The sequence below is a fragment of the Lissotriton helveticus genome, chromosome 3_1, assembly GCF_964261635.1.
Source record: "Lissotriton helveticus chromosome 3_1, aLisHel1.1, whole genome shotgun sequence".
NCBI lineage: Eukaryota > Metazoa > Chordata > Amphibia > Caudata > Salamandridae > Lissotriton > Lissotriton helveticus.
Genome location: NC_136061.1, coordinates 1,986,616,677 through 1,986,627,743, shown reverse-complemented (window position 1 = coordinate 1,986,627,743; position 11,067 = coordinate 1,986,616,677). Strand labels below are relative to the sequence as shown.

The window sequence follows — 11,067 nt, the reverse complement described above, 5'->3', positions numbered from 1 at the left end:
TAAAGCCTTAGCTCCTAATGCTATTTCATTCACCTTGCATGACCACATGGCTCGTGCTGTTTTGGAATAAAATCCTAGGATATCCTTTCTTGTTCCTGGAAGACAAAAATAAAAAAGTTACAGGGGATTGATTACACGTGCCCTTTGGCAGCCTAAAGAGAAAATCAGTGCAATTTTAAAGGATTTCTACTTGGTTCGTGGATCAAAACACCAGGTCCAATACTGTGAAGAGATTCAAAGTTTATGTAAATCTGTACAGTTTAATGTTTTTATGTATTATTTGCAAAGCTATGAGATACATTCCAACACCGTTCAACAATCGTTAAATACTCCTCATTGACGGCATAAACTGCTCATTGACGGCATAAACTGCAAATACATGAATAAAAACACAATTTCACTTCACAGCATTTTACTTGAAACAACAAAGGGCCTGAAAATTAAAACCTCTCAGCCACTGAGGCCACCTCTGACAAAAGTGTACATTTACAGGATGAGGACATCTCACAAGTATGTATTACTCATGCATTTGGTATAATAGCCAAACGCGCCAAACGCGCATTAAAATGAACAAAGAAGAACATGTAAAAACACTGCAGCCATCAAGTGGCTGCAAATGAAAATTAGGCGCTCGTTAAGAATAGAATTTGGAAAACAAATGTAAAATGCCAGGATTTGTAAGCGCACTGCTACCTCCAACGGAGATGTACCGGCACTGGGGGCCGTTGGGAAGATTAAGCAAGCTATTGCCCAGAATCACATGGTGCTGGGAGCCGGGGATCCCTGTAGTCCAGAGTCGGCCAACCTGGCCGCTGCACCACACCTCTTCCACTTCCACTTCCACTTCCAACAACAATACAACATTTTGAAGTTCACAGGTGCGAAAAGGCAACACCAGCAATGCCAGATCTGATAAATGCTTCTGTTCAGGGTAAGATCTTATTCATGCTCAAGTTATTTGAGGTATTTACAGCACGCATTTGGTAAAATAATGGGGCGTGTTAAGATTATGAAGTGCAACTCTAGCTAGCGAAATCTCCCAGAAAAAGAAGGACTGGCTAGAGACGGCCTTAGTTGTGTTACCAGAGCTCATGTCATCCAGAGAAAAACAAGCACTGGAAATGCAGTGCGTCTCGCATTTGTTTGAGTTAGAGCTATTGGCACTGTAAAGTGCAATGCCTTTTACTTGCGTGTTATGGAGTGTATGTATGTGGTGCGTAGTGGAGCTATGTGAGTTTGGATTGGATTAGTTGTGGAATTGTGTGGAGTGGATTTGTGTAGTGAAATGATGTGTCATGGTGTGCTGGGGAATTATGTCGATAGTAAATAAGTGGTAATGAGTGTACTGGAATTATGTGGAGGGGCATTGTGTGCTATGGTGTTTAACAATGTGGACCATATATTCCACCAAGAGTAACGCAATTAAAAAAGTGGTCAATAAGCACTGGGACATGATTTCTGAGGATTTAGACAGTAACACCTTACCTTTGCATTCCTTCAAAAAGGCTAAAAACATCCGTGACTTTGTGGTGTGTTCTTTCCTGGATACCCCAACTGAACCAACTCTTACCTCACTATGGAATCTGCCACCTATTGTGGGACATTACAGATGTGGCAATTGTAAAGCCTGCCCATCCACTATTCAGACGAAGGAATTTAGGTTCAAACATCACTGCATCAGTTTGAAATCACACACTAATTGTAACACCATGGGTGTGATTTATTGTATAGTGTGCCCTTGCGATCTAATATACGTTGGCCAAACTCAACAGCGCGTCAAAGTGCGTTTCTTGCAACACTGTAGCCGCATTAGGTGCAAGGTAGCTGGTGCTCCATTGGTTGATCATTGTACCAAAGAACAACACCTACCTGATAATCTCAAGTGGGTTGTACTAGAACACGTCAAATTGGGCCCCAGGGGAGGCAAAATAGTACCTATCCTTAATACCAGAGAACTCAAATGGATCGATCACTTTGATTCTGTGCAGAATGGTCTTAACGAGTTTGAAAACAGCTTTGCATAACTTGCCAATCTGTAATACTTATGACTGTGTCGATGACTTTCTATTACCACCAGCCATAACGTGTGTCTTCACCGCCATGTATGGTAGGTGTACACACTGATTCCCTATGATTTGCACTGGCTTATTAATATTAACTAACATGTGTTGTTCCATTTGTTATAACATGTGGTTTGCCGCCATGTATGGTAGGTACGTGCATAATTTTTCGGGGATTTGTTCCGGCTGATTCACAAGAAGTAACATGTGTTATACCACCGTGTGGGTAGGTACACACACTCTACTTCCGTTACCACGCTGTAATATATAATACATAAAATGTTATCTTACTGTGGGTCATCATTGGCAATGTGATATTCCCCCTCCCCTACACCTTTGAAATATTCAGTTTCTGACCTCACATGAAGGTTTATGGTGATCTTTTTCGAGCATAGGCAGCACTAAAATCACACAGGTGCTCGGTGAACCCACATTGTTATTTGGTTACCCGGCAACTGAACTCTAAGACGGCGGTAAAGTCTTTTTTCAATGTTTATACGAGGCATCTAGTGCTCGACCACGCCCCCTCTCAATTCCTGGTTACGGCGGCAGAGCAGTGCTTGCCTTCAAGGTTAGCGGCGTGATTTTTTCCGTCCTGCGATACCCATTTAATTGGCGAGTCTATAACTGGCATTCTTTAACGCTCTTGGACCTATCGGGATTAATGACGAGTGGCTAATTTGTGTTTAACTTTACCCCCCAGGTATTTGTTTTAATGACAAGCCTGGAACGATGTCTTTTCGCCCATGGTAGATTGAGGCTTTTCTGCAATCCACGCTACAACTCTGTTTAGCAAATGGGATAGGTGAGTCGCTAGTCTTTGCCTCCTCTACTCCCTGTGAATGTGCTGACCACTATGGCTTGGGTAATAACTCTAGCCCTGCTCCTCTTTCAGATCATGATCTTCTCTACTGAAATAAAAGCGATGTACGATCGATGAGGTAATTACTCACACAGCCAAGTGCTGGTGCGAGATGCTCCCCCTTTCCTAACCACTTAATTGTTAATCTCAGTGTCGTTTGTTGTTTTTTTGGGACCCCCAGATTAACACGTGGTCCGACGATTTGGAGCGCGCAGTTCACAACGCGCCCGACATTCTAGCTCCTCAAGGTAATTGTGACAGCCTAGAATTGTTTACTCAGGTGATTTACCCCGGACTTGGGTCTAGTACTTCCTAGCCCCCTATTGGTGTGATGTAATGCTATGGTCCTAATATCCTCTGTGTGTGTAGTTTTTACTGACCTGTCCGAGCATGTTCTGCTGCTACGGACTACCATGGATCTTTCATAGAGCCTAAATCCTGACTCTGTTCTCCCATTTCCTTTAACCCTAGGAGGTCCACCCACTGCCCCCCATTGTCCTGAAGAAGACCCGCGCTGTAAGGGCAAACATCCCTACATATAACTGGGTCGCACCACATTTGCATCCACCTGTACAGCACAAAGAACGCAAACTATTCTTAACGCTTGAAGTCTCTCTCTAATTTGTCACTTACCTTCTTACTGCAGCATACATCACCATGATATTCTTAACGCTTACAGACTCTCTCTAATTTGTCACTTACCTTCAAACTGCAGCATACCTCACCATGATATTCATAACGCTTACAGTCTCTCTCTAATTTGTCACTTTACTCCTTATTGCAGTATACCTCACCATGATATTCTTATCGCTTACAGTCTCTCTCTAATTTGTCACTCACTTCTTACTGCAGCATACCTCACCATGATATTCATAACGCTTACAGTCTCTCTCTAATTTCTCACTTTACTCCTTATTGCAGCATACCTCACCATGATATTCTTAACGCTTACAGTCTCTCTCTAATTTCTCACTTTACTCCTTATTGCAGCATACCTCACCATGATATTCTTAACACTTACAGTCTCTCTCTAATTTTTCACTCACTTCTTACTGCAGCATACGTCACCATGATATTCTTAACGCTTACAGTCTCTCTCTAATTTGTCACTCACTTCTTACTGCAGCATACCTCACCATGATATTCTTAATGCTTACAGTCTCTCTCTAATTTCTCACTTTACTCCTTATTGCAGCATACCTCACCATGATATTCTTAACGCTTACAGTCTCTCTCTAATTTGTTACTCACTTCTTACTGCAGCATACCTCACCATGATATTCTTAACGCTTACAGTCTCTCTCTAATTTATCACTTTACTCCTTATTGCAGCATACCTCACCATGATATTCTTAACGCTTACAGTCTCTCTCTAATTTGTCACTCATTTCTTACTGCAGCATACCTCACCATGATATTCTTAACGCTTACAGTCTCTCTCTAATTTGTCACTCACTTCTTACTGCAGCATACCTCACCATGATATTCCTAACGCTTACAGTCTCTCTCTAATTTGTCACTCACTTCTTACTGCAGCATACCTCACCATGATATTCATAACGCTTACAGTTTCTCTCTAATTTCTCACTTTACTCCTTATTGCAGCATACCTCACCATGATATTCTTATCGCTTACAGTCTCTCTCTAATTTGTCACTCACTTATTACTGCAGCATACGTCACCATGATATTCTCAACGCTTACAGTCTCTCTCTAATTTCTCACTTTACTCCTTATTGCAGCATACCTCACCATGATATTCTTAACGCTTACAGTCTCTCTCTAATTTGTCACTCACTTCTTACTGCAGCATACCTCACCATGATATTCTTAACGCTTACAGTCTCGCTCTAATTTCTCACTTTACTCCTTATTGCAGCATACCTCACCATGATATTCTTAACGCTTACAGTCTCTCTCTAATTTGTCACTCACTTCTTACTGCAGCATACCTCACCATGATATTCTTAACGCTTACAGTCTCTCTCTAATTTGTCACTCACTTCTTACTGCAGCATACCTCACCATGATATTCTTAACGCTTACAGTCTAGTCTCTCTCTAATTTGTCACTCACTTCTTACTGCAGCATACCTCACCATGATATTCATAACGCTTACAGTCTCTCTCTAATTTCTCACTTTACTCCTTATTGCAGCATACCTCACCATGATATTCTTATCGCTTACAGTCTCTCTCTAATTTGTCACTCACTTATTACTGCAGCATACGTCACCATGATATTCTCAACGCTTACAGTCTCTCTCTAATTTGTCACTCACATCTTACTGCAGCATACCTCACCATGATATTTTTGATGCTTACAGTCTCCCTCTAATTTCTCACTTTACTCCTTATTGCAGCATACCTCACCATGATATTCTTATCGCTTACAGTCTTTCTCTAATTTCTCACTTTACTCCTTATTGCAGCATACCTCACCATGATATTCTTAACGCTTACAGTCTCTCTCTAATTTGTCACTCACTTCTTCCTGCAGCATACCTCACCATGATATTCTTGACGCTTACAGTCTCTCTCTAACTTCTCACTTTACTCCTTATTGCAGTATACCTCACCATGATATTCTTATCGCTTACAGTCTCTCTCTAATTTGTCACTCACTTCTTACTGCAGCATACCTCACCATGATATTCATGATGCTTACAGTCTCTCTCTAATTTGTCACTCACTTCTTACTGCAGCATACCTCACCATGATATTCTTGACGCTTACAGTCTCTCTCTAATTTCTCACTTTACTCCTTATTGCAGCATACCTCACCATGATATTCTTAACGCTTACAGTCTCTCTCTAATTTGTCACTCACTTCGTACTGCAGCATACTTCACCATGATATTCTTATCGCTTACAGTCTCTCTCTAATTTGTCACTCAGTTCTTACTGCAGCATACCTCACCATGATATTCTTAAAGCTTAAAGTCTCTCTCTAATTTGTCACTTTACTCCTTATTGCAGCATACCTCACCATGATATTCGTAACGCTTACTGTCTCCCTCTAATTTGTCACTTTACTTCTTACTGCAGCACACCTCACCATGGCTCATCATACACAGCATTGCAAACAGCATCGCACATAAACGCCATGTATTCGAGCCTTATTTTTATGAAGCAGCCAGTTCCCAAAGTCAACTTCCAGTAGCACTGAGTCTGCTTTCTAGAATATATAGGACTGGAATAGCCAGACAGGAGTAGGGGTAGTAAGGAATTGTCTCCTGGGAAGGTGATTTGAAACAACAGGGTGGGACCGGTTTCTTTAGTGGTGAGTTTAAAACTAATTTAAAAAGCTGTATTGTTATATGTTATTACTTCTGTGTATGATAGCCTGTATCTGATGTACGAATAGGCAACAGCCCTTTGGGTAGTGAACTCTGCAATGTAAATCTTCAATGTGAACACACAAATATGATATAAGTACAATTTCATGATCAGATACCGTGTTCACAGCTCGTTCAGCAGAAATAGCAAAAGCCACAGAACACTGAGGGACAGATTTATCAAACTTTAATGCAACACAACGTGGCAAGACATTTTGCTGCGCTGCGTGAAAGGGAGAGGGCAGAAATGCATCCTATTTAACATTATATGGTACGTTCCTGTCCTTCCCTTGTGATGGCACACAATGTGCTGCCTTGTGACTGCATTGCAGGCAGCATTGGTTTAGTGCAGGAAGGGCCACCTTCCTGCAAAAAAACAATCTTGCGAGGTTTTTCCTCTTTCTATACGTGCTGCAGAATGCAGCACATGTAAAAATAGAAAAAAACGAGGAGAAATAAAGATATTTCTCCTTGTAACGCCTCCCCTGGGAAGGCGTCACATTGTCAATCATTCCCATGCCTACCACTAATTCTATTTGTTGCGGAAGAACATTTAAAAGTATAGCGGAGGAGGTGCTTTTTAGGTCTCGCTGAGTCATTGTGTTAGCAATGCTTGTGAGATATAAAGTAAGGGCTTTGAAAAGTGCTCCTAAAATGCGCATTGGGTACAGTGCATGTGAGCACAACCACGCACATTGTGCACAACTTCCATTCGGCACCAGACTCTTCATGCGCGCGCCTTGCGCTCCGCCTCTGCTGCCACACGCATTCAGCTCACCAGGCTGCACACCCCCTCACCTCCCATATGCTCGCTCGCCAATGTCCCTCCCACCCTTCCTTTGATCTCTGCTTTTCTTTGAACTTTCAGCGCGAGTTCTCACAGGCTCCTCTCCGCCCCCTTCCTTTAATGGCCCTCCCCCTCCTCCAGCACAGAGCGCGCATCGCTTGTTTATTATTATTTTTTTTTATACCCAACCCTGCTGCATACTATAGCTCAAGCCATCGTTGCTGCTTATTTATCTTATGCAACTAACAACCATTGACAAAGCCAATAGACCCGACTTATTGTCATTCTGCTGCTACTCGTTGTATCATATATCTGGATGCAATGATAGAAACAGCCAAAATACAAGTGGGGCAGCACACTAAGCTAAGCACGATTTTTTTTTTGCACGTTATTTAAGCCACTCCCTTTATTACATTACCCACGCTACTGGCGTTACCCTTTCAATCCACTTTTTGCTGCTGTACTGTCCCTCACATTTTAGCAAATTAAGGCGTTATGTGGGGCTGTTAGGGCAGGACAATGGTAGGTGGTATTGCAAGTTATTTCACCCTTCACCCCCTCTCAACCTATTTTAAACTCCTTCAGCGCTGTGCACCCCTTCACACACACCCACATAGCTGACCATCGCTACGTGCTCTCTTCAGAGAGGCCAGGTATTGGATGGGTGTACATCAGCCGTGTGATGTGACTACAGGCCAGGTAATGTCCCCCAAGTGACTTGTGTTCTCACTATCTTTCCGCAGCTTGCGCCTGTTTAGTCCCCCATGCACCCAAATGTGCTGCATTATACCTCATAATTTGGCCTCTTTTTAAAAAAAAATGTTTTTATACCCAACCCTGCCGCATACTATAGCCCAAGCCATCGTTGCTGCTTATTTATCTTATGCAACTAACAACCATTGACAAAGCCAATAGACCCGACTTATTGTCAGTATGCTGCTACTCGTTATATCATATATCTGGATGCAATGACAGAAACAGCCAAAATACAAGTGGGACAGAACACTAAGCTGAGCACAAATGTATTTGTTTGCATGTTATTTAAGCCACTCCCTTTATTACATTACCCACGCTGCTGGCGTTATCCTTTCAATCCACTTTTTCCTGCTGTACTGTCCCTCACATTTTAGCAAATTAAGGCGTTATGTGGGGCTGTTAAGGCAGGATGATGGAAGGTGGTATTGCAAGTTATTTCACCCTTCACCCCCTCTCAACTCATTGTAACCTCCTTCAGTGCTGTGCACCCCTTCACACACTTACACATAGCTGATCATCGCTGCGTGCTCTCTTCAGAGAGGCCAGGTATTGGATGGGCTTGTCTCCCGTTAAGGGGCGTCATTCATTCCAGTTACCTTACACAAGGTCACATTCATTTTATTGTCCCGGGAATATTAGCTTATTCATACAGAACTATAGGATGTCGAGCGACTACGTGACTCAAACCCAATTCCCAGTTCTAAAGTCATCAGGTCTGGCCATTACACCGCATCCTGGGGTAAGGGGAGAGGTGCAGGCAATGCCACATGGAGGCTCAGCTCGTCATGGGCTCGAGGTGCCAACAGGACCTCGGGCTGAGCCAGAGCCAGGCATCTCTCACCCCCTCCAGTATTCAGGGAGCAGAGCCGAGCCTGCCAGGACCTCTCTATAGGCCTCTGCTCTGCTGATGTGGATGGCATTAAACGAAGAGTGTACTGTAAGGTGATGCCACGAGTCTCGCTTCCTTCCTCATGTCTCTGCGCACAAGGCATCTCTTCTCCTTCTCTGTACATCTATCTCCCACAGCCCCTCGCTCTGCACACAGCTGCTTTCTCCTAGTGCTGCATGCTTCTAGCTCACTAAAGCCTCAATAAAGCTTGACGATGAGTTCAAGCGCAGTGGAAGACCTTTTACAATAGTTGACTAGTTATCTTTCAATTGTTTATTGGTGCATTTGGATGTTAAACAGGTACTACTAATAAGGTAAAATCTTTGCCCAGATGGTGTTACCGTAAGTAAAAAAGACAGAATAGTTAAGTAATATAACAAAATGTGTTGCATTATGCCGCATAATTTGCCTTTTCTTGCCATATAATTTAGCGGCATATTTTGGTCCATCACTGCCACATAATCCCAGTGGTCCTAGATATAATATTCTAGTTAGACCACTATTTCTATGTCAGGAGAGTTTAAAAGCTCAGAAATTGACTTGTGCATACTTTTGTAATCGTCTAGCGTAGGGGCGGCATGTCGGGGTTTTGCACATGACCTATTTTGCATCTATTTTCTCACATTTCGGTAGTTTTTGTAAATATAGTTGGGTAATTTAGGTGGCTCCTGGACATGTCACAGCAGTTTCTTTTGGCGTCTCAGGTATAATCACCCCTGGATCTCAAGAGGCTAACTCTCGGGTCTCACCGGAGGGTCACTTTATTATCTCACGTAAAGGTCATTTGAGGATATAATGTGAGGGTCACTTTAAGAGCTAACATGAGGGTTATTTTATTAAATGATTTAGATTTCACAGGAGGGTCTCCATCAGCCGGCCAATTAATCAATGTACTGGTACACTGCTTTTTCCCAGTGGCGATAGATGCATAGCGGAAGTGTGCCTAGGATTTATTGAGGATTAACAGCAGACGGACCATCAAGGGGGAGCAGGAAGTCTGGAAGCACATGCTTCATAATATGAGCATAAACTGTGTGCTCCTCAGAGCTGACAACATTACGCTTATCTGCCCCCTTACCCGCCCCACACACACACAGCCACACACACACAACCACACATACACACAAGCAAACACACACGTTCAACCACACACACATAGCCAGACACACACAACCACATACACACACACAACCACACACACACACACACACACACAACCACAGGCACACACACAACCACACACATAACCACAAACACAACACACACAACCACAAACACAACACACACAACCACACACACAAACACAACACACACAACAACACACACACAACCACACACACAACTACACACATAACCACACATACAACCACACATACAACCACACATACAACCACACATACAACCACACACACACAACCACACACAGAACCAACTGTCAGTGCACACTTTCACCAAGCACAGACACCATCAGTCATCAGTTTACGCATTCACCGGGCACAAACACCACCAGCCGTCAGTGCACGCTTTCACCGGACACAAACACCACCAGCCGTTAGTGCACGCTTTCACTAGGCACACACACCATCAGCCATCAGTGCACGCTTCCACCAAGCACACACACCACCAGCCGGCAGTGCACACTTCCACCAGACACACACACTACCAGCCATCAGTGCACAATTTCTACAGACAAACACACCACCAGCCATCAGTGCACACATCAATTGTTAACGCATCCACAATTAACTATTGTAACAATAGCAGTATGGCGCACTTTACTTTTAAACATATTCATTTAAAGCGCAGCATGCCACCATTGCTACAAAAATAAATAAAAAAAATTTTGGCCTACAATTTATAGGCTTTTGTTGCAATTGGTGTTGCAATATTTAGCAATGCCGATAACTCAAACATAATTAATGCGAGACCTATTGCATTGTAAATCATGTAACTGTTATATAGAAAGCACAGTTTTACTCATTGTGATGCAGATGCAATATAGACAACCATTAAATAAAGAGAATAAATAACCACCACATAACACATTACAGCAACCTACACCACATCCCATAATCAACAGAGCAAACCTACAACACCTCCGCACCCCAAACTTCTCTGTACCTCATGAGAAAAGGACATAGATAAAAGACAGGCTTAGGATGGTAGTTGGCAATCTGTAGTCAAAACATTTTCTCATAGTATAATTTTGGGTGCCAGATTATTTTTGGAATACTAATGATTTTTATGATGAATATAGTTTAAACCTATGAATTATTAATATTGCACTTGAAACAATTTTATTTAGACGTTTGGAAGTGTGTTTATTAATGTAGTATAGTTATGCCACATTTTTACAGAGACATCATTTTATTGATT

At 42.5% G+C, this 11,067-nt stretch overlaps 1 long non-coding RNA gene across 3 annotated transcripts in view; it reads left to right on the top strand.

The window, feature by feature from the left end:
- The first annotated feature begins 2,603 nt into the window (after positions 1–2,603).
- Positions 2,604–11,067, top strand: part of LOC144825236 (uncharacterized) — a 34,573-nt gene continuing 26,109 nt past the window's right edge. For 2 of the 3 annotated variants that reach the window (XR_013609344.1, XR_013609342.1), the window contains exons 1-4: positions 2,604–2,631; positions 2,764–2,865; positions 2,956–3,001; positions 3,104–3,170. This is a non-coding gene — a long non-coding RNA (uncharacterized LOC144825236). The remainder of the gene's footprint in view (positions 2,632–2,763; positions 2,866–2,955; positions 3,002–3,103; positions 3,171–11,067) is intronic. The other variant, XR_013609343.1, reaches the window with a different exon arrangement.